Source organism: Leptidea sinapis, chromosome 1 (assembly GCF_905404315.1).
Source record: "Leptidea sinapis chromosome 1, ilLepSina1.1, whole genome shotgun sequence".
NCBI lineage: Eukaryota > Metazoa > Arthropoda > Insecta > Lepidoptera > Pieridae > Leptidea > Leptidea sinapis.
The window spans coordinates 994,531-1,020,158 of record NC_066265.1 but is presented as its reverse complement, the minus strand read 5'-3'; the positions used below and the strand labels follow the sequence as shown (position 1 = coordinate 1,020,158).

The window sequence follows — 25,628 nt, the reverse complement described above, 5'->3', positions numbered from 1 at the left end:
TTTCTCTGTCTTATGCGTTAAATAATATATATGTCCATCTCGCTTGCACGTATGAAGTGTGAAGTTGCTTCGACAATACCACAGGCAACTATTCTTTGGATAAAAAGCGATTGAAAAATTCAAAACTTTTAATCGTTAGATAAACAGCAAGTTAATTTTATTCTCTCGGTAGTTATCTGGTGATTTATCTGAGGATTGAAAAATCGGCCCTAAATTGATAAACCCACATTCGTGTTTAAATACCCCTTATAACACAACAGTTGCATAAATAACTTTATTTCATGGATCTCATTGTTTGTACCTAAAGTTCCAATGTTATAATTAAAGTGTGGATCTAAGAAGGAAGGAGTTGCTCCACTAATATTCTATAAGTAGTAGCTATTGTCTCTTACCTGGTATAGGTACTCTCCCGGACTCCCCCTACTTTTTAAAATTATAAAAAGTATTTTATTCGAAACAATGTGATGAAGACTGTGGATAAAAAGGCAAAGGATTTTCGATAAAGATAATCTTTCTTAGATAAATCTTACCCCCGACTTTTTATTATCTAAGCGGTTTCATGTCTTCAAACAAAATGTAAATCTTCGGTTCACGATAAATTTGTAACTATATTTCTAGTGGAATGTTAACTATTGCGATTTTGTAGTTGATCACAGGAGTACGTTTCCAGCGCACCCTTGTATTAGATTGGTGAAATGGGGTATGGCGAGCTCTATCAAAATGTTCAAAACAAAAGTATTACGTTATACAAAAGAATTGTTAAAAAACGTTTGTGTGGTAAAGGTTACTATAACATAAATGACTTTCTTAATGATACCACAGATTGGGAATGGAGCGACCACCCTCAGGCTATTAAATAATAAGTTTAATTGTACAATATTACTTTGTAAACATATTTTTTCGATGAAAAAAAAAGCCCGCTGAGTTTTTTGCGCCCGTTCTACTCACGTCTGAGGCATTCATTTTGGAATGAGTGGTAGTTTTTGACTTTCAATAAATGATGTCACATCCTATTTTGAATAAAAATATTTGAATTTATCTGTCACTTCTTATCTAGTAGGTATTAAAGCTAAAAATTTTAATTAATTTCGTGATACTTTTGGAAGCTCAACTTTTCTGAGTGATGAAGTGATGGTAAATGGCAAAATGTAGGATTCACATTTATAATTAGTGTAATTTTGTTGACCTACGTGAAAAAATAACTCAGTTCAGTTGGTAACGCCATCTGTTCCTTTTCGTATACTTAATTTAAAAAGTATAAATGCGATCACACCTCTTTATATTCCCGATTCCCCCACCTTTCCCCGCGTCCTTCGACATGCCTACAGTAATCGTCTGAGGGTCACAGCAAATGAAGGTCGAATCAAACCGGCTAATTGCACAAACGCATTGTGCCTATCCGCTTATTTTCTACTTAATTATTAAGACAATTGAACCACCAGTGAGTGACATAATTGGTGCAACGCTTGTGATTAACACTGTTTCGTCATCATCGAGCCAGAACAGCAGGCGGCTATCTTAACCTCGACGTGCATCAAAGAGAATTTAAACACAACGTTCAAGAGACGGGAGTGCCATATAAAATGATGAGAAATGTCGCTTGTATGAAACGCGTACTATGTCTTGATACCAACATAATCACATAATGAATCCATAATTTCTATCGATTTCATATTGTATATTCTTATATCGTCAGTTACATTAATATAAATGTGATCTAATTTTTAAGGTTCCTTTCGTTAATTTAAAATGGCCCTAAGCAAAGTTTAACTAGTTTAAACTGAAAATGAAAATAGAAATAAATTTAATAATAATTAAAAATAAAATATCGACAATCGATAAAAAAGTGTCAAGCACTACAGATACATTATAATATTATAATTTTTACTCTAGATGAATTAAATCAATACTCACTTTAAATCACCTTAAGTATTCTTTATTAGCTTATTATCTGTTCTTTAGTGTTTAGTGCTTACCTTTCTTTATTCCAAAAGTAATTTAGCCATGAAAATTCTCTTAATCTGACCGGCCAGATTTTAAACCACAAAAAACTTGTAAAATATTACAAGTTTTTTTTTACCTTGTTTTCATTTTCTCTACAACTAATTAAGTATATACCTTGATTAATACACGAATAATATAAAAGAAAACGACAATTCGTACCAAAAATTGTTAACAGTCACAGTTTATTTTGAATGAATGACATGACACTCAAACCAAAACAAACAAGAGTCTAACATATGTTAGAGCCAGACAGCGTTTGCCGCCATTGTTTTTAGAACTTTTCATACATTTTCTAATCTAATAGATAATGGCGCCAGGCTGCGTGCACGTCAGTAAAGGTAAGGCATGTCTTCCTAATTCCTCGATCACTGATCGCATCTATCTGTATGGTTCTACAGGCAAATTACCAGCCTCATATTATATACAGTTCACTTAAATTCGAATATGCTTAACCTGGTCATATATACTGTTACAATAAAAAAATAAACAAAATATATTTAAATTTGGAATCTGTCATTTTTATATTATGATTGTTGATTGAGTTTTGGCGCGAATACATTGTACAAGATTTTGCGATATTAAAATAGAGTGGGGTGATAAAGAGAATCAAATCGCTGTGATTGCATTACACAAAGTAGGTATGGATCCAAATGCAATTTTTAAAACTACAAACGCTTGATATTACTAAAATGTTTGTGTACCGGGGCTATTAACAGGTACAATGAGACCTCTGTTTACGACTTTAAAAGATCTGGCCGCCCACATACTGTTCGTACGAAAAAGGTGGTCTAATTTTTTGTGAGTTTTGTTGCCTTATACAAGGCAATAATGTATTGAATAGCTGTGGTAGCATACTTGACTTAGTACTGAGTGATCTTGATGCCGATAAGGTTGTCGTGTCTGAATGTCTGGACCCGTTCGTTTCAATCGACCATTACCACCCTGCTTTGGAAGTCAGGCTAAGTATCAATCATGGTGCTGTGCCACCACCAGTGTCACAAGCCCCGACATCGCGGCCGTTTACATTTAACAATTTAAGTTGGCGTAAAACGGACTATACGGCATTATACTCCGGCTCTTTGCAACTTAAATTGGAATGATTTGTTTAAAATTACCGACATTGATACAGCCGTTGATAATGTTTACTCTACTTTGTTGAATTGTATTACGGGGATTGTTCCAATGAAGAATCCATCCCCCATCAATAGTAAGTATAGAATATCCTAAGTGGTATACAGGTGATATAATTACTAACCTTAAACATAAGTACCATCATCTAAAACTGTTTAAATCGTACGGTAAGGTATACAATAGGGAATTATATAAATACTATAGATGGTACGTTAAGATTTTAATCGACAACGCATATAAGCAGCATATAAAATTGATCCAAAATATATTGTTGATGAACCAGTTAAATTCTGGGAATATATAAGAGACAAAAAAAGTGACAGACAACGTATTGACACATACACATATTATGACACTGAGGTGGCAGGCCAAGCAGCAGCTGAAGCATTTGCTCAATATTTTAGTTCAGTGTTCCAGGATGAAATACCGTTACTGAATCCGCAAAAATCTACTCAAGTGTCCAACATGTGTGGTGTCCGTTCAGGTTCTTCTGTTGTTGTCAATGTGATTTGAGATACAGACCTTGAACTGGCTACAAAACGCTTGAAGGCGCGATCTTCTGCTGGTCCGGATGGTATACCCGTGTTCCTTGCCAAGGATTGTATGTCTGTTTTCAGTCACCCGCTCTTGTACCTCTACAATCTTTCATTAAAACAATCCAAATATCCAGATTGCTGGAAGATATCTAGGGTGACGCCGGTTCCAAAGAGCAAACCAACAGAAGATGTTGCGTCATATAGACCGATAGCAGTATTATCAGTTTTCGCAAAATATTTTGAAATTATTCTTAACAATAAAATTATCAGCCAGGTTGGTAGGGAACTTAGCAATGCTCAGCATGGGTTTCGGAAAGCTCGGTCAATGAGTACAAATCTCACCGCACTAGTAGACTATGTTTATGCGGAAATGGATGCAGGTCGACAAGTAGATGCTGTCTATTTTGACTTTCGATCTTGTTGACAATGACATCTTACTACGTAAACTAGCTGTGATGGGGTTTACTGACAATCTACTCAGATTATTTGCATCATATCTTAGCAATAGGCGGCAATTTGTAAAGGTGAATGGATACGAATCTGAATATTTTTACACGAGGTCTGGCGTAAGTCAGGGAAGTACCCTTGGACCAACGTTATTTTTAATGATGATAAATGACCTTCCGGAAACGGTCCAAACCTTCAAGTGCTTATTGTTTGCTGACGACCTGAAACTATTTCAGAGTATTGCAGATAACAGTGATACCCAAGCTCTACAAGCGGATATCGATGCCGTATCTCTGTGGAGCCAGGCTAATCGCCTCCCTTTCAACTCTGATAAGTGTAATTTTATTTATTTGGTTTTAACATTTTCAAGGAAACGACTGCCGATCACAGTAGCTTATAATTTATTTGACGCCCCTATGGAAAGAGTTTATGACATTTGCGATCTAGGACTGACATTAGATAATAAATTAAATTTTCATCTGCATATTATAACGACCTGTAAAACTGAATAGAGTACTAGGATGCATTACGAGGAATGCTTCTCAATTTAGCGATATCAAGGTAGCGAAGATATTATAATGCTTACGTGCGGAGCAAACTTGAGTATTGCGCTACTATCTGGGATCCCTATGAGGATAAATACACCCTCATGATTGAGAAAACGCAGCGTAAATTTGCCCGCTGGCTCTATAAGAGGACCTTCGGATATTACCCATATATATATACCCTTCCATATTTGTGTATGGGATGGTAGAGCTTGAGAGGCTTTCGTTCAGGAGAAAGATGCTGTAAGTGGTGCATTATCTCTCCATAATACGAAATAAATTAGAGTGTCCGCAAATCCTTGCTCAAGTTGGTTTATTGGTACCAAATCGTATCTCCCGTGATACGGCGGGGGCGATGGCTCCGCGGCGTCGGCCGCGTCTACTGGAGCGGCCCGTCACGCGCACCCGACATGCGGAGAACGCTCCTACTATTCGAGCATTACGTCTGATCGGCGACTTGCTCACTCAGTGTGACATTGATTTATTTGCGGACAAATTTCAAGCGATTGTTAATGACATGCATATTATGTTAGATAGTACTTGAAGTATATATTAATAACTTTTTATTTAATTTATTGACTTAAAACTTTGGACTTATTTTATTTGATTATTTGGCGCTATGGACATTATTTGATTTTATATAACTTGACATTTTTTGTATTATTTTATCATTATTTATTTTATCTTTAATTTAAAATCTAATTTTATTATATTAATTGTATTTTTGGGACTAGCTTGTAAACGCTTTGGGTAAAACTGTTAGTTTACAGGTTTATATAATAAATAAATAAAAGCAGTAAGTGAAAGAATTCGAAGAAATCCTGTCCGAATGCAAAAGATTTTATCTCGGAAGCACCGAGAACCACGTCGCGTATTTTTAAAGATGACTTAGGACTTGCAGCCTATAAGTGACGTACTAGTCATTTCATAACTGTTAATTTAAATAAGAATAGGGTGGTAAAATCGAACCAACTACTTTAGCGGTACGCAAAGGGAGGTCACGGAAAAATTCCCAATTAGTCGACAGAGTGCAACGTGGGCACTAATCGACTTCAGTGATGGTTTGGTGATTTTTGGCTATGAAGAAGTGACTGAGCCATACATTTGTAAAAAAAAGTATCAAAACATCGGCACAAGTATATCTAGATACCATTCTTGAGAAGGAAATGAAGCCCCTTATAAACACCATGTTCGATAACCAAGAATGGTCCTTCCAGCAAGACTCGGCGCCCGGGTTATAAAGCTCGGTCTACGCAGTCTTGGTTGGCAACGAACGTTTCGGCCTTCATCAGAGCTGAAGACTGGCCGTCGTCTAGTCCCGATCTTAATCCGCTGGATCATGATTTATGGTCAGTTTTAGAGAGTACGGCTTGCTCTAAACGCCATGATAATTTGGAGTCCCTAAAACAATTCGTACGATTGGCAGTGAAGAATTCTCCCATGGGAGGATTGCGTGCTTCTATTGATAATTACTGGCCTCAACGTTTAAAGGACTATATTACAGCCAATGGAGACCACTTCGAATAAGCTGTTTATATTTTAAACTGTTTTATATTTATGTATTACAATAACATACTGTAAGCCGTACCGATTAGGTAAGTATTATTGTACTGTACCTATTAGGTAAGTATTATTTGCAATAGAAAATTTTATTTTTCTTTGTTTCAGTAGGTATTTATGGCAAGACTATGTATATTAACCTACTTTTCGCAATTTCATTAGGTCATACACTATATGTGAGAACCTACTGTTAAATAATTATACCCGCCCTCATAAGTAGGAATACTTTTACGTAGTTACCTACTTAATAGTTTCTGTGCGTTTCTTAGTAGGTTAACTATACCTACTCAATAATAATATACCTACATTAGCATGCCGCAATAAAAGAAACCGAAAGTTTCGGAAGAAAAAGAATTGATAATCTTAGAAGCTAAATATAATGTTTTATTCAAGCGTGTTCAAAACATTTTTGAACTCTAAAGCCACTGCCTCTTCCGAAACTTCTTAGCTATTCAATGAAAGTCGATAACATTCGAACGATAAACATAAATTATTAGACGCTTATAAAGAAAAATTACTCCATCAATCCTGATTCCCATCCGAATGATATTGCATTTGAAGACTGGAAGAAGTTGTGATATATACCACAATAAAGGTTTACTGTTAACCTCAATTTTTTTTGATGTTTTCACAGCTATCACAGTCTACAGTAGACATTAAAATGATCTAAGGTTAAACAATGAATGATCCATTTTTTATCTAATTTGATGCATACAGTGAACATTGATGGTATGCTAACATCTTACCATGTTCCTAAAATCTTGGTATTTTGGATGTGAATCGGTGTCTTCCACTGATACTGAAGAGTGCTACAAACAAGCAAAACGACAAAGTGTACACTTATAATATGTAGCTCAAAATAAGACAAGTAGCCAAGTGATCAAGTTCTCGGTGTTGTAAAGTGGTCATGAAGGATCATGATACAGGAGTATCAGTCATGGTTTTGGTGGCTGAAGTCGGCACTGAAGACAGCAACACTAGATTTTCATTTAAATTATTAAATGGAGATGTTGACCAATTTACAACAGAATTTGGTCTATTGGTTTTTGTAAAAAATTTATAATACAAAAATGTGAAACAAAGCAAATTTAATTACATTTATACACTACTAACTATTAATAATTTATAACACCAACAGCATTAAACTTTCTTCAAAGGCCCATAAGAATCATCCGGGATACCCAGTTCTTTATCAGTCCAAGTGCTGGGGTCTACATATGGCCATTCACCCTAAAAACATAATTAATATCAATTGCCAAATCGATAATGTGTGTCTTTTAATAATTATTAGGTATCTTCTTTTTTTTTTGAGGAAAAGGAGGACAAATGGGTATTATATGGGTCACATGGTATCACATCATGGGAATCACAGGAGTGTTGCTGGCCTGTAAGGAAGGTGTATGAGCTGTTTTTGAAGGTACCCATGTCATATCTTGCTGGTACACAACAATCGGCACAAATCTCATTCCACAGCTTTATAGTACACAGAAGAAAGCTCCTTTTAAAACTGCACTGCGGAAGACATCCAGATAGTGGTATCTTTATGTACTTTGCTCAAAGGTTTCATAAAGCACAACTTCTCTGCCATGACTATAGAAATCTAAACAAGAAGGTATAATATAAGGTAGAAATGTTATAAGTGCTTATTATTTCTTTCGGGAGGACTGTCTCCTACAGTTATGTTTAACACATTCAGTGCCATTGACACGCCTAGCGTGTCCACACTAATTCTTATCTGCATGCCGCCAGCACGCCGGGCGTGCTCACCGTTTTTCATCTATATCTCAAAGATTAGACAATATTATTGTCCGAAAGACTCTGAGCATAAACTTTCTGCCGTAAGCTAAAGTATTCTGAAGTGGTTCCAGGATCTGATATTTTTTTAAGGTTCATCAAAAATAATCTATTATGTAATGCCGCGAACATACCAGGCGTGTTCATCTCCAGCAGTTCTCAATCTTTTATATTATTAGGTCAATTTACTACATTTATAATGCCAATAATAAAATATTTTTTATAAGTTATCATTTATTTTATTCCTTGGCACTTAGGTTGAACAAAAAAGATAAAATAAATTGCATAAAATATTTACCTATAATGTACCCCTTTAGGTACCTAATTATAAACGCTTATCAGCTGTTGTGTAACTCGGATCTGTTTCCTTCTCTCTCTTTCACCAATATCTTTTCATTCATCGGAAGAAGACAAAACCCTGCCCAGGATCTATTCCAATGTTATAAAGCTGAAGAGTTTGTTTGTTTGGTTGAACGCGCTAATCTCAGGAATAACTGGGCCCATTTGAAAAAATCTTTCGGTGTTTGATAGCACATTTATTGAGGAAGGCTATAGGCTACTTTTTATCCCTAAAAAGTAAATGGTTCCCGTAAGACGTGGGTAAAACCGCGGGGCACTGCTAATATTAGATACGTTTGGCGATCGTTTATAAATAAAGTCCCTAGTAGGAATACCATTTACTTCAGTTGCTTGCCAATTATTTTTTTGGTAATAAAACAAACCCGAGTGTCATAAAAAGATTAGGTGAGCCGCACATTGGGACGTTACCATGCCTGCCGTAAGGTCTGTAACAGAGAGCGCAACAGGCGGCGTCCTATTCCCACGTTTTATTGCACCACGGGCAGCAAGTCTTTAACATTAGTATAGCTCCTTACATCAGTGTTCGAAGTGTTCGACATCGGATGTTTCCTACGATCTCTTCCTTTCACTGGATTTACGTTTATACTTACGAAGACCCCGGCTTGTGTTATTGGACCCTGTGATTGCTTTTGCAAAGACCCCGGCTAGTGTTATTGGACCTTGTGATTTCTCTTGCATAGACCCCCGCTTGTGTTATTGGACCTTGTGATTACTCTTGCAAAGACCCCGACTAGTGTTACTTTTGTGATTGGTTGCGGTGGTATAAAAAAGTTATCATTCACATCATGCAGATCGTCATGATCAACTCTTATTTCCTGTACAATGAGTATTCAACTCGAAAATTAAGCTTATATGATTTCCGATTAAGCGTCATAAAATCCATCGTGGAACCCTACATAGAACGGGAACAACAAATCCCATTACATAGACAGGTACATTGCTTGATGAAATTGGAAAAAAATTATCACGGAAAAACCAAACGAAAAAGATGCGTACATTGCTGGAGAACAAAAAAAGGAAGAGTAATGTCGCTATTTGGTTGCGACACCTGTCCGCAACAGCCAGGCTTGTGCATGGAATGTTTCAGACCGTATCACAAATATTAAGTGGTACTAAACTTATTCATAGATACCTACTGATTAAGTAAGAGTTGTACTCCACTTATCAAAAAAAAAATTTTTCCAATGTGCATTTGATCAAAGAAAAGGACAATTTCTATTGATAATTATTGTATAATATTGTTGGTCTAATTACGTTGATTTTTTAACATTTATCTTTAACATAAGTAGTAACTATAATATTGTACACACAATAAGTGCTTTAATAAAGACGTTGATTTCTCAAATCACTATTATTATTTCAATTGAAATCACAACCCTTAGGAACTCAATTTCTTTCCTCAAGAGAATCATAGAAACCTTTTAAACAATCAAGGCAACTAATTTCTCACTTTTCTTTAAAAATATCAATGATAGCTTTCATTTTATCGTAACGAACGCGACCGTGATTATTTGCTAGCTCGCATGCTACAACACTTCCGAAATATTCATTGCATCGAATTTCAATATTAGTATTGTTGTTACAAGTCAACCCTGGTTCAGTCATGGTACCAATTTCTTTATATTTAGTAATTGTTGGTCTTCCGTCAGTCATGGTGTTTACATCCTTTTTGTCATATTCATCCATTTGTTGCGAATATGTCCATTTTTGGGAGTAAGGTACATCTTGTAGTTCTGTAAATATATCTTGCGATGAGTTCGGTGAGCTTGATGCGTTCGCGATGTATTCTGAAAGCAAATAATGATCAACAATTATTTAAAGTCGTATAAAGTGGCTATAACTTTTAATAAATGTCATTTTTATTAAAAAAAAAACAATTAGGCGAAAAAACCAAAAATATACTAACGTAACGTAACGACATTAACTATTCTATGCGGACGAAGTCGCAGGCAAAAGCTAGTATTTAATAAACAATAAGTTCAAAACATTTACTGTCTCCAAATTAAAATCTAAACTTCTTAGAATTGTAGACAGATTCCTGTAACGTTTTAAACATCTGGAGTTGAAATGTTATCAGCCTATTTGTAAAACAATAGATGCGTCAGCAGTCAGCACGGCTTGTTTATTGTGTTATTAGCGATAATATATAACAGTGCAAATAATGTTTTCAAACACAATCGTCGGTTTTTTAAGAATCTTTTTGTTCCTTAATTCTTTTGTGTAAAATTGATGCGGTTAATTACTTGCGGTGCTGCTTCAAAAACCTTATGAAATACGTTAATATTTACAATATAATGTGCTATCTATAGGTACCTGCATATCATAAAGTAGGTACCAGGTACCGACCGAATGATTTACAATTTAACACTAATCCACTACGTCACAATAAGTGCACTAAAAGTTTTAAGACAAGATAAGAGAAATATGTTATTGGCTCACCTCCTACTTTTGGGCGTTTTTGTGAGGGTGGGCTATCTGCTTGCGTCGCATCATCATCATATTCCACTGTTTCTTGCACATATTTTGTTTTCCCTAAAAAATCATAAATAAGTAACCAAAGGTTGAAATTCACTGATCAAATTACGATAAATACTTACCTTGGAATCTACTAACTGCCATAATTTAACTTTCAAAAGCACAAACACTGCTAAAAACAAAATATCTCTTCAGTAACTCGAGAAAGACTGATCAATAAACACGGTTGAAGCCGAAATAACGCTTTCTTTGATTTTACCTCTTAACAGTGCCGGTGAACACGCCTAGCGTGCTACGTAATTCCATCCTGCAGTGCCGCGAGCACACCTAGCATGTTTGCGTTTTTTATAGGGCGGCATCGCTGGGAAGTATTAGAAAATCGTGGTGGCATTGAATGTGTTAAACAACCTTTGCACATTTTTCTTACTCAATAAAGTTACAAAAAAATGTAAGGTTTTACTGATACTAACATAATATAATAATTATTAATATTTATAAAGATTAATAATAAATCATTACTTACTTGCTAGTGGTTTAGATCTCTATGACTATAACTGATGCCACATCATTATAATGTTCTAGTGATAAAAGTGTTTTACTAATTTTATGTGGTATAAGGTATACAGAGAATTTCATTCACATCTACACAATAAATTGACATTTGCAAGTATAATATGAATATTGCATATATGCAATACACAATCAGCAAGAATTTGTAGCTTCAGACTAGTTTTACTATAATATGCCAGGCTTTCACCTGATTTGCCAGGAATTTTAGTCCTTCAACAGGAATCTGGCCAGCATTATTTTTGGTCTTCCGCCACAGTTGTGTATGTGTCATGCACACAACCAGTATTTAAAAAAATATTTAAAGATTTATTCATATATTTTAGCTAAATTATGTCATCAGAGAAATATCATAAGTGGATGGAGCTTTTTTTATTTTTATGTATTAAAAAACAAATCATAATATAATTGGCCGACTCCCTTATACCCTTCTCAAAATGTGAAAATAGATGTTTTAAAATAAAAATATCATTCAGTTATGCCTTTTATCTTCCTACTGTGCATTTATTTCGATAATCCTTAGAACCCTGCACTTTTCTTTAAAATAAGGCATAGATTTCTTCAGGGATGGTATAGCCCTTCTTCAGACACATTTTCATATGATCTTAGATAAAATTTCTAAATTATATGAAAAAAATTGTCAACCTTTTTCAATTAATGCTATCCCCTGCAAGTTTTAATATTATGCTTGTGTAATACGTATTAAGACTCATTCTGGAATATGCACTAATATGCATTTGAGCACTTTGTTTATGATTTTAAGCATAATTTTCTAGAATTAATAATAAACGTTTGATGATTACTTACATATACATGCTCTGGTTCAGTAGCAAGATGATAAAATATCCAAAACCACACAAGTCCACCTAGAACCTCGGTCACAACTAGAGATTTTTTTGACGGTAAAGGAGGTGGCACTCTGTAGGACCAAACACTGAAAAAAATTCAAAACTAAGAAAATATCAACAGAACCTAATAAATAATTTACCAGGTTCATGAATAAATAGCAAGCAATATAGTTAATTAGAAATTTCAACTAAAGAAATTTTATTTGTGACATAACGATCATGTAGTTTCTTACCCATGCCCTGAATTTCGTATCTGTTTTAAATTTTGCGAAACATTTCTCAGGTTTTTTAACAATATGGCTCGCTGGACAAGAGATCGAGTTATCATCTTGTTTGTGCAATTCAAATTCGAGAAAATTTGTAGTCGAAGAAAATTTTGAAACAATAGGTAGAAACTAGAATTAGAACTAATGTTTTTTTATAATATTATGTTCCGACTTTCGTCCGGGCAAAGGTCATAGACCATACAGCTCAAAGAATATAATATCAAAGAGGATGTAAATACTACGTAATAAGAGGCGAGACTGCCTAAGCATAAATTTAAATTTATTAAAGTGACACTTTTATTACATCGTCTCATACTTTTTCGTCTGTGTGTTGCATGTCGCGTGACGGTTGGGCGGCGCCTATAGTTCAAAGCAGCTGACCGTTAGTGTATAGACTACCTTACCTTACCAAATATTGTTTTAATATGTGAATATCACTACATCGTATAAAACAAAGTCGCTTTCTCTGTCCCTATATTATGTATGCTTAAATCTTTAAAACTACGCAACGGAATTTGATGCGTTTTTTTTAAATAGATAGAGTGATTGAAGAGGAAGGTTTATATGTATAATAACATCCATTAAATAGTGGAGAAATACTGTTATTTTTGAGGTTTCTAATGTGATGTCGTAAATAATTACATTGTTTCCGCTTACATTGCAAACGCAGGCTGAACCCTACGAGATATATCAAAATAATATAAAAAGTATTGTACACAAAAGGTCTACAGAAAACTCCGCTATGGTATATGTCTATCTCTTAAGGATATCCCCACAATTACATTTTTTTGTCATTTACTTCTTACGACAAATAATGGCTGATTTTCAAAGCGATTTTAACCCATACAGCATTAATCCTTATCTTATTATATTTAATTAAATACATTGTTGATTTAATATAGATCTATATGGCACTTTACAGCATATGATTTAAATGAATATTTTCGAAGATATTTCAGATTTAAAAATTGTGGGACGTAGCGTTTGCGGGGGTTCCGGCCAGCCGGGGTGGCGGGAGCGTGCCTATAAATAGCGCGTCGGAGGCCGCGGTTCTCTCTATACACTATAGTACTTTGAATTCAGCAGAGATCGGACACGTTTATTATCGGAGCTCTCTAGCGAGGAAAATAAAACAATACTTAATAAAAACGTGCTTTTCAGCGCGACAATGTATCAGTAAGCTTTGAATTGATTAACAGACTGTATCATAACTGTGTGTGTCTATGTAACTTAGGAATATCGTGTGTAATAAATCGAAAATAATAATAAAATTTCATTCGTTAGAAAACCTTTTGTTTGTTTTAAGTTTATTTTATGCAAAAGTTTAAGTATTTTATTTATCGATTGAAGCAGTACGAAGTCTGGGTCTGCTAGTAATCTAAATAAAATATAAATGTTAGTTGGAGACATAGTCTACTTTTATTATTTTCATTCCAATTTTACAAGTATAAAATTAAGATTAATAAAGCGATTTATATACCTACCCTTAATGGAATATTATTCCAAAATTTTTTGTCCCATGTCTATAATGTGAAAAAACGTTTCACTTTTACCGTGGTTTCATAAAACTACACAATCCTTTTTTTTAATATCAAACGTGCGGTCATTTGACATGAGTTGTAAATAGTAGTAATACGATAGGCCACGAAGTACTATCCGGCTAAATTTGAAAGCGAACAGTTACATAGCCGTTATCTTTCAATCGGTCAATGACTGCACACTGAATTAGTGAAATAAATAATTGAACTCGTAAGTTAATCTGCCAATTATTACTACAATTATTGTGTTTTTTGTAGTACAGTCACAGCATATTGTCATTTATGCGACAGTTTGCTTGACACTTGACATTTGACTTACAGAAATCATAGACAAAAGAACCTATCTTAAGGATTCTACACACGACCATTCAAAAACCAGTCATTCCACACCTACTATAAATACTTAAAAGATAAAATTTGTTCATTGGAAAGAGGCAATAGACCAAACACTTTAATCAGATATGGTCTAAAAGAAATCGAATAATCTTTGTCTGAACCTGTAAAAAATTTGAAAGAAAAAATAAGTAGTGATCTCGATATTTCTCCCAACCTCAAAGACTTTAATTTAGCACGAAGGATAGGGAAACCAAATAGTAAAAATAAGAAGGAAAAGCCAGTATTAGTTTCATTTGTAAACAATTGGCAGAAACGTGATATTCTGAAAGACAAGAAAAAGTTGAAAGACATACATATTTCCGAAGATTATCCAAAAGAAGTCTTAGATAAGAGAAGAGAATTACACCCAAAGCTTTAGGAGGAAAGGAATAATGGCAACTACGCCGACCTAAGCTATGACAAACTTATAGTCAAGAAAAGTATGACTGGAAGTGAAAAACGCATAAGAGACTATTCTACCTCTCCTGCCACCAATAATTAACTAAAGAAGCAAAACGCTACGCTACGCATATATATGAGAAACTAAAAATACGAGACAAAAATAACTCAACAGCCAAAAATAAAAGAATGCTTTCAACGTCTCCTGAAACCAACCTCACCGGGCATAACGAAATTAGAACGTTGACTAGCAAGAAGAACAAGACTCAAAATACCGATTCCCAGACGAAATATAAAAGATCGTCTAGTCTGTCAGAGGAAGTCGGAAAACCAGGGATCCTGATCTTTCTGACTACCAAAACCCCAAATAGCGCACCCGGAAAAAGGGACAATAACAATGAAAAATATTAGCAACTACAGCACCCCTCTCAGACGGAAAATATAAAGGAAATAATATCAAAAAATAATACACATCTTCCAAGCCGGCTGGTCACCGTGGAAGACTATGACCAAAACCCTCCAAAGGATCAAACAAAATTAAAGAAAAAAAACAAAATTAAATTAGCAACCAAAATACCTAAACTGCCTACAGCACCACAACTAAGACTAGAACATCTGGAAAATTCTACATTTTAACATATAATGTTAAAACACTCTCAACATACGAACGCTTAATTGAATTAAATGAATCCTTATCAAACATCAAATATGACATAATAGGACTGTCTGACACTAGACGCATGGGAGACAGAATAGAAGAGTATTACAATTTTATATTATGCTACACGGGACAAACGCCTGGCTTGTATGGTGTAGGCTATATAATAAAAAATGCCACAAAAACAAAATAGGGAGCTACATTGGCCTATCAGAAAGAGTTGCTATTTTAAACTTGGTATTCGAAGATACGCGATTGTCAATTATACACGTTTATGCCCCTACTGAAAAAGCTAACAAAGACGAGATTGACAATTTCTACTGTACACTAAACAAAGCGATTGAAATATCAGATAAAGATTTCATACTGATGGGAGACTGGAACGCGAAAATTGGTAAACCAAAAAAGGAAGAATATCTAGTGACGCAACCGAACGGATATGGCGAGAGGAATAAAAGGGGACAGCGATTGATAGAATTTACTATGGAAAACAAGCTGTCAATAGTAAATACATTTTATAAGAAAAAATTAAAACGCTGATGGACATGGCTTTCACCTGATAAAAAATACAAAAATAAAATCGATCTTGTTCTATCAAACCGTCCCCAGTTATTTCAAAATATAGAAGTACTGAATATAAACTTCCCCTCAGACCATAGGCCCGTCAGAGTAACGATATTACATGTACAGTCAAAGAAAAGCCGAACAAAATACAATGAGAAGAAGATACCTCTAAATTCAACGAATGCATAAATAAGACACTGAAAGCACCGTTAAATAAAACAGTCCAAAGCTATTATGACTATATTGTCAAAGCCATCATCATCATCAAAGAAGCCTACAAGCAATTCAAAAAAGAACATAAAATTCGGTCAAAGCGCACGTTACAGATTATGGAGAGACGGAAGGAATGTCAGAAGACAAAACCCAAATCACAAGCAACTAAAAATGAGATCTCTGCCCTTTCCAAGCTTATAAGTATATTAGGAATGATTACTCAAACCACAGATATAACACTATGGAAAAACACATAATTGAAACCGGAGGCACAAAGAAAGCTTATAAAGAGCTGCGAACACATAAAACATGGATCGAAGGTTTGAAGCAGGGCAAAAATACGAGGGGCGGTCAAAAAGTTCGCGGAATGGCGGGGTTGGCGGGGGTGAGGTCGCTCCTCCAGGTAGCCGCTACTTGAGTAACTCATAATTACTATATATGCCAATTTCTAGCCTAATTGGGTCATTAGCTTTCGAGTTACAAACGAGTGAACAAGTAAATCGGGAACAAACTAGCCACTATGGAGAAAATTGAACATCGCGCCGTCGTAAAGTTCCTCACCAAACAAGGAAAAACGCCTCAAACTATTTTGCAAGAGATGTTAGCTGTTTACGGAGACTCTGCTCCTGGTAAAACCATGATTTACAAATGGCACGGCCTTTTCAAGCAAGGAAGGGAGTCAATTGAAGATGATCCTCGACCTGGACGGCCCATTGAGGCCACTACGCCGGAAATCATTGAAAAAGTTGAAAAACTTGTATTGGAAGACGGAAGGTTGAAGAAGAAACAACTTGCAGCATCAGTTGGAGTATCAGAAACCACAATTTTAAATATTCTTCATCAACATCTTGGCATGAGTAAAGTGTGTTCAAGGTGGGTCCCGAGAATGCTCACGCCGCTGCAAAAACGTGAGCGCGTCAACTGTTCCCGCGAGTATTTGGACCGCTGTGGAGAAGTTAGGGAAGAAATTATGGCCCGAATTGTAACCGGTGATGAAACTTGGGTTCACCACTATGAGCCTGAGTCAAAGCAGGAGTCGATGCAGTGGCACAAAAAAGGCACACCACCCCCAAAAAAATTTAAAGTGTCGCAATCGGCCGGAAAGATCATGGCGACTATTTTTTGGGATACTGAAGGTATTCTTTTGATCGATTATAAAGAACGTGGTGTTTCTATAACGGGAGAGTACTACGCTTCCCTATTGGACCGATTAAAAGAAGCTATTAAAGAAAAAAGAAGAGGAAAACTGACAAAAGGTGTACTCCTTTTGCACGACAACGCGCCCGTTCACACGAGTCATGTTGCGACGGCTGCCATTCATCGATGCGGTTTTGAACAACTACGCCATCCACCCTACAGTCCAGACCTGGCCCCTAGCGATTTTTATTTATTCCCAAAGATGAAGAAAGAGCTGCGTGGAAAAAAATTTAGAGACGATGATGAAGTCAAGTCGGCGATTTCGGCGTATTTTGACGCCCAAGACAAAACCTATTTTTTCGACGGTATTAATAAGTTATATGCCAGATCCCAAAAATGTATTCGTGTTAAGGGGGAATATATTGAAAAGGAAAAATAACACGTATACACAACAACCGTAAAGACATCATCACTGTAGCAACACAATTTTATAAAAAATTATACAGCACCAGAGAAACAACAAGCATGGTTGGAAGAGATCAATACCGTATTCGTAACAATAGAAATCCACTTATACCTCTGATTGAAATAAGCGAAGTCCTAACAGCAACAAAAATCTTAAACAAGAGAAAAGCCCAGGCTCTGATGGCATCACGAATGAGATACTAAAAACCGATTCAGCAACTCTTATAATTCACCTGACCGACCTGTTTAACCTCATTCTTGAAACTGGAGAAACACCCATCCAGTGGTCAGAATCTGACATTATCCTTATCTACAAAAAAGGTGACCCCATTGATATAGGTAACTACAGACCAATAATCCTGCTACCTAGCATCTACAAGCTCTTCTCATCAATAGTAAATAAGAGAATATACTCAACATTAGAAGCGCGTCAACCTGTCGAGCAAGCTGGGTTTAGAAAAGGATACTCAACGATCGACCACATACACACATTGGAACTTCTGATTGAGAAATATCGAGAGAAAAAAGACCACTCTACATTGCATACATTGATTACAGTAAAGCATTTGATTGCGTGTTATATAAAAGCATATGGGAAAGCCTAACAACACAAGGGATAGAAAAAGAATACATTTCTGTAATCAAGGCTATATAATAACAGCAAGAGCAGAATCAAACTAGAGACAGCTGGGCCTTGGTTCCCGATAAAAAGAGGAGTAAGACAGGGCCACCATTGCTGTTTCTAGCAACACTGGAATCAATAGTTAGTCAACTCAATTGGAAAGGCCGAGGTATTAAGATTAAAGATAGAGAGAAGTCACCTAAGGTTTGCAGATGACTTAGTTCTATTATCTGAAACAGGACAAGAAATCGAATATATGATAAACTCACTTAATAATGCCAGTAAACTAGTAGTTTTGGAAATGAACTTGTCCAAAACAATGCTGATGACTAACAGTGAAAAGAGAGCAGTATAGGTTGGTACCGAGCCTCTTAAATATACAGATAGCTACATATACCTGGGTAAACAAATTAGCTTACACCACAGTAGTAACGATCAAGAAGTTGAACGCAGGACAAAGCTTAGCTGGAACAAATACTGGGCTCTGAGGGCCTTATTCAAAAGCAGCATGCCGATCAAAATTAAAACCAAAGTACTAAACACGTGCCTAATACCATGGCTCACGTATGCTTGCCAAACATGGAAAGTCAACAAAAAAACAAAGGACAAAATAATTGCATGTCAGCGGGGTAGGTATAGAACGCAGTATGCTAAATATTAGAAAATGGAAAAAATAAGGCACACCAAAATTAGAAACATAACCAAGGCAAGAGATGGATTAGAACACGCTCGGTCACTAAAATGGAGGTGGGCCGGACATGTGGCGCGTCTCACGTAGACGATGGACGAAAACGGTGACCACATGGGCGGGTCGACAGGGAAAAAGAAAGAGAGGTAAACCTGTAGCTAGTTGGGAAGATGACATCCAAAAACAGCTGGCCCCAACTGGATTCAAGTAGCCCAATCTAGAGAGGACTGGCTATCTTTGGAGGAGGCCTTCACCTACAGAGGAGTTCTTACAGAATGAAGAATAATAATATAGGATTAAGGAAAAACTAACACAAGTAAATTTTAGGAACCAAAGTTAATTACTAACAAAACTAATTATCGTATGTAGGTAAACTAACTTAATCTAATATAACTTCATGTTTTATAAGCTGTAAGAAATAAAAGGCTTTTTTATTTTTATTTTATTTTTTATTATTTTTATATTATTCCAAAAATTTTTGTCTCATGTCAATAATGTGAAAAAAAGTTTCACTTTTACCGTGGTTTCTTAAAACTACACAATCCTTTTTTTTATTTTGAAACGTGCGGTCATTTGACATAAGTTTTAATAGTAGTAATACAATATCGCGATTGGTCACGAAGTACCTACTAACCGGCTAAATTTGAAAGCGAACAGTTACATAGCCGTCTCATCTTTCAATCTGTCAGTGACTGCACGTTTCATTTATTCGAGTGAATCACTTTTTTCTTAGTTTCGCTAGCCTGTGTAATATTTACTCGGGCTACAATTTCTTCAATTGAAATGTTTAATATAATATTATTTCAAAGAATGTTGCAAAATAATAAAACCAATTTCAATCGTGTTACTTATAATCTTCATAATAATTATGTTTACGAAATAAAGTAAATCCGAGTGATAATCTAGTTTTAATTGTTTGCTTCGTTTTGATATTATTTGATTGCCATTCCTTTTGAATGTGGTAAAATAGGGAGGCTAAGTTTGTATTGAAAAGTTGTAGTTGTCGTTATTTCAACTTGAAATTTGAAATGTAGGTTCATTCTAGGGAGCAAGTGTAAGAAGAAAGGATCCTATGCTAATCCCCCATCTCAAACGGGGTGAAATGGGAGTTGGAAGATTATATAAAAGTAAATTTAGGTTACTCGCTTTATATAATGAAAATCTGTACCAATACGTTATTTTGGAAAATCTCCCCTTAAAGGTGGTTAAATAAGGGATGAAATTATGTATGGGAATGTTTTAATTATTGTTAACATGAAGTTTGGAAGGTAGGTTGAAATTGTTGAAATGTTGGATCAAAGTCGTGTGAAGTTCGGCCCTAGTGGCATTTTTTGTATAGGTACATATATAAATACGAATAGCCCTCTTCTGCAGCACAAATATTGTATTAATATCGGCAGAGCTGCCCCACAGCAATATACCATAGGACATAATACTATGGAAGTAACTAAAGTATACAAGTCGCGCCGTATCTAGTCAGTTAATTGTCTACTCTTTTTAACCTTTGTCTACTCTTTTTTTTTATGCTGCAGAACTAAGTCTGTTCGCCAATTCTTCAATATGGGGGCTCCATTGTAATTTGTAATCCAGAGTAATGCCAAGAAATTTAGCAGATTCCACCGATTTTATCACCTCTCCGTTTAACAAAACACTTGCATCAACATTTTTGACATTTGGTACGGTAAATTTTATATATTTCGTTTTCTTGCTATTTAACAATAGGTTATTAGCGATAAACCAGTACACGATGTCAGATAGAATATCGTTCACTTCGTCATACATAGCTTGGTTTCTTTTCACTTTGAAAATCAGTGAAGTGCCGTCCGCAAACAATACTACCTTATGTTTTTTCTCTATAAGATTGGGAAGATCATTTATATAGATAAGGAAGAGGAACGGTCCGAGAATAAACCCTTGTGGTACCTTCACGTCGACCTTCTGAATTCTATTGTTTAGATATGAAATCAGAAGATCGAGCGCAGTTCCCTTTATGCCATAGTGACATAGCTTCCTGACCAGCGTTGAATGTTGAACACAATCAAAAGCCTTAGATAAATCACAGAATATGCTAAGAGCATTCTGCGATTCCTCCCAGGCATCAAAAATATTCTTGATAAGCTCAACACCTGCATCCGTTGTTGAACATTCCCTAGTAACGCCAAATTGTTTCAAATGAAGTAACTTATGAGAGTTAAAGTAAGTAAGCATATGACTTTAAATTATTTTTTCAAAAATTTTACTAAGGGTCGGCAAAACCGGCACAGGACGATAGTCATTCGGGTCAGAAGAGCCTCCCGATTTAAATATTGGTGTAATTTTTCTATGTTTCAGAAGGTCAGGAAACACGCCATGATTAATACAATTATTAAAGACTATTGCAAGATATGGTGCTATGACATCAATTATTGAACTTATTATTTTAACAGAAATGCCCCATATATCAGCAGTTTTTTTCATGTCTAGAGATTTAAAAGTTTTAATTATTTCTCCAGGGCTAACAAAACTAAAATTGAAACTTTGTTGACATCCTATAACATTTTCTAGAAGAAGTGACTCAACAACACTGGTGGAGGAGACAAGAGTGTTTGTGTTATATGAGATAGAGCAGAGTATCAGCAGTAGACTATGAGCAAATCAGTGCATTCACCATTATTTAATATAAGAAAACAATTTTATAAATTAATTATAACCTTTTATAAGCATGACAACGTAATAACTGCTTTGTAGTCATAGTAACCAAAAGTCACTAATTTCTTCTATTAGTAAGACCTCTACGATAGTTTGTGATAGAAACTGGAATCTTAGAAGAAACATCTCAAAAGCAGTAGCAACTTCCTGCTGAGATTGAATTATTGTATTGTTTATTATAGATTATATTCAATGTTGCGGTCTTTCAATCTTCCAGATTCCCAGTTAATAACATTCCAAGTCATATTTATTTTATTTGGTGCATTTTTAATTATTTGTCTGATATGCATAGACTTTGCAATAGAACATTTAAATAATTTAGAGTATTTTTTAACAAACTCGAGAAAAGATGCATCATGATTAAACAATGATCTCTCACTATATAGTTCATATAGCCTTTGTCTGCTCCTATGAATGCCAGCTGTTGCCCAATCATTAAATGACAGGAGACCACCTAATTTAACTGTCTTAGAAGTAAATATAGAAGCAAACTCTCTTTTAATTATTTTAAATGACATATTATCATACATTTCAGTGGGATTAATATTATATTTGAATAAATCCAAATTAGAGAGTTTAACTGACACATTGCCTCTATATTTCTCCATTCGCCTATTATTCACAGGAACAAACGTAAAATTAATTTTAGTACATTTATTGACCTCAATATTAAAAGAGGCTAACTGAGCAAAGTGGTCTGAACTCAGTTTGTTAATTATTGCCTGAGAAATGGGTTTATAATTGGTAAATATGTTATCAATATAGCTTTTGGAGGTGCCAGTTACTCTAGTAGGCTCTAAGAAAATATTGGTTAAATCATTTGATTTGAATAAAGATCTGAATCTAATACTGGTCGTGGATTTTTCTAATAAATAAATATTAAAATCACCACATATCATGATATACTTCTTAGACTCAGATAATTTTAATAAAACCTCCTCCAATACACTTTCAAATAATTCATATACTGCATCTGGGGGTCTGTATATACTAACAACAATGGCGCGATCGAGCTCTGCACAGGCTATTTCAATTGTACATTCAACAGAGAGGCCCACAATATCTTCTCGTTCTTTGAATTTACTTACAAGAATAAGAGAGCCGCCACATGTAGCTTTTTCTCTGCTAAACGCACTTGCCACCTGATGACCACTGAAGTTAAAGATGAGCTCATATTTTCTGAGACAGTGCTCTGTTAAACATAAAATATGTATATCTTTATGATTTATAAATAACTCCAGTTCAAGTTCTTTACCTAATAATCCTTGCATGTTTTGGTGCATCAGGTTTGCAATTTTACAATTATTACTTATTCTAGTACTTGTTATATTACATTGTGTTTTTACACTGCTAGAGGAGTCCCCTATTGTCTTATTGTTTAATTTTTTGGAAAATATTCCAAAACTTTGCTTAAATTTGTACACTGCTCAATAGAAGCGGAGTCCACAAAGTTATCACACTGCTCAATATAAGCAGTGCTTATCGACCTACAACTAAACTGCTCAAAAGAAGCAGGGGTTGCCAAATAGTTGGCTGTGTTATGATATAAATAATATGATAGCGATTTTGCTATCTGTCTTTTATAGAAATAAGATAGGTGTAACCTATCAGATGTCAAAACCTTACATTTTTTATAATTAATTATATTATTAATGTCTATTATCTGTATTTTATTAGATAATATATTATCATTACATGTCAAATAATGAGAATTAGGAAATAGGGTTAACAATTTGTTTAAATTGTATCTTATTTTGTTTTCCTGTGGCAATTCAGGCATATATGGCAATGTGTACATTATAAGATTAGCTATTTTTAAGCTATTTAATTCACTGTATAGTTTTTGTAGATTTTTTTATTTAAATTATCTCTTCTCCCAATCATTACAATAATAGAAGTATTGGAGCAGTGAGTATCACTTAAAATTCGTTTAATAATTTGATAATAATTTGCCCCTGGCATGCAAGTATTGGTGACTGACTGCCCATTACTTATTTTATGAAAAATCAACCCCATATTTCTTCCCAGATCATCACTGTAGATCTTTATAAGTTTCTTCTGGGAAAAATGTATTTGTGCAGGTTGGTTTACAATACCCGCAGAAGTGTGAGCTCCCACAGACTGAGAAATAGATTTTCTGTTACTCTTTTTGCCAGAAGGGCCTGGAGATAACTGACAGTTGCAATTATTATACATTTTAGAGATCGAATTAAAACACTATGTGTTATAGGTACTTCACTCAATCAATTCATCCATAGCCAATATGTGTTCAGGTATGTCTTTTTGAGATATCTCATTTTGCTGAGACACATGATCCAGATTTTTATTTAAGGTTAATAACTCAGACTGAAGAGAGCTCACACTTTCCTTATAATCCCTTTTAATATTTTCCAAATCTACACAGAGTTCTTCAGTCTGTAATTTCAGCTGATTTCTTTCCCGGTATAAGTAGTTTAGAAAATTTTGCACATGAAATTTTATTTTTGTTTACAATCTTATTGTTTTTTTTAAACTAAACATCGTTTGGGCTTCCCGAGAGCTTTTGCAAGTGGACCTCCAGCTTCCTCACTGGGTGCAGCATACAGGTAGTTATCGATGGTTATTAATCCCAAGCCCGTGAACGCTGGAGTGCCCCAAGGCTGTGTGTCTATCTCCGACACTCTTTCTTCTGCATATCAATGATATTATGTTGAAGGTGTTCAACTACGACAGCACTGGTGATGCACATATACACGGGCCATGCAGGTCTCTCTCGGGAAATCGTTGACCAGTGCCAGGAGAAAATTGTGTCTTCTATCGAGTCCTCTCTCGAGAAGGTCGCGGAATGGGGTGAATTGAACCTTGTCCAATTTAACCCCCAGAAGACTCGAGTCTGCGCGTTTACCACTAAAAAAAACCATTTGTCGTATCACCGCTCTTCGACAACACTTCCCTTAAAGCCTCGCCTAGTATCGGAATTCTAGGTCTCGAAATCTCGAGCGATTGCCAATTCCGTGGCCATCTGGAGAGCAAAACCAAAGTGGCTTCGAAGAAACTGGGCGTCATAAATAGAGCACAGCAATACTTCAAGGCGGCCCACATTCTAGCGCTGATAAAAGCGCAGGTCCGGCCACATGTGGAGTATTACTGTCATCTCTGGTCTGGCGTACTGTTATACGGGACACTTGAGTTTAGCTTTTAAAAAAAAAACTTTATTTATTTTTACTTTAATTCATAAAATTTATAATGATTGAATTAGAATACAATAAAAAACTTAGAATAATTGAGACTGAACTAATCACGACTGAACAGCAGAGGAGTTGGAAATCGACTGGTTCTCCATTGCATTAACAGAATCCACGAGTATTATATCCAGCTGACATAGGTCTAGCCAATGTACAGAGTAAGAAATATGCCATACATCATGTATGTATAACAGCCCCCATGTTAAGTGGAAACTTACTGGCTAAAAGTAAGTTTACTTCTCTAATCGACCCTCAAGCGAGGTGCAATTGGGGGAGAGGATATTTCTATATCTTCCGTTTCCAAATCCTTTGCTTTTCTTAAACATTTTACAAGATTAATTTTATTAAAAATATACAAAGAAACGACATTTAATATTAAAACAAAAGAAATAGTACTTATAATAGCAAAACTAATCTGATTAAAGAATTCGCTTTGCGGCTCTGTAATATATAGATCTTTATTTATATTATCATACATACTTTTATAATTCTTTAGCTGCTGCAAGTTTACATTTCTTAATTTT

General features: G+C 35.2%; 2 long non-coding RNA genes across 2 annotated transcripts; one reads left to right on the top strand and one right to left on the bottom strand.

Annotated features, from left to right (window-relative positions):
* Positions 1–9,589: 9,589 nt before the first annotated feature.
* On the bottom strand, positions 9,590–11,253 carry LOC126980047 (uncharacterized). The gene is made up of 2 exons (XR_007732948.1): positions 10,817–11,253; positions 9,590–10,164 (listed from the first exon to the last, which is right to left on the bottom strand). It is a non-coding gene; the product is annotated as an uncharacterized LOC126980047 (long non-coding RNA).
* Positions 11,254–20,872: 9,619 nt separating this feature from the next.
* Positions 20,873–22,075, top strand: LOC126980077 (uncharacterized). The gene is made up of 2 exons (XR_007732954.1): positions 20,873–21,388; positions 21,685–22,075. It is a non-coding gene; the product is annotated as an uncharacterized LOC126980077 (long non-coding RNA).
* Positions 22,076–25,628: the final 3,553 nt, after the last annotated feature.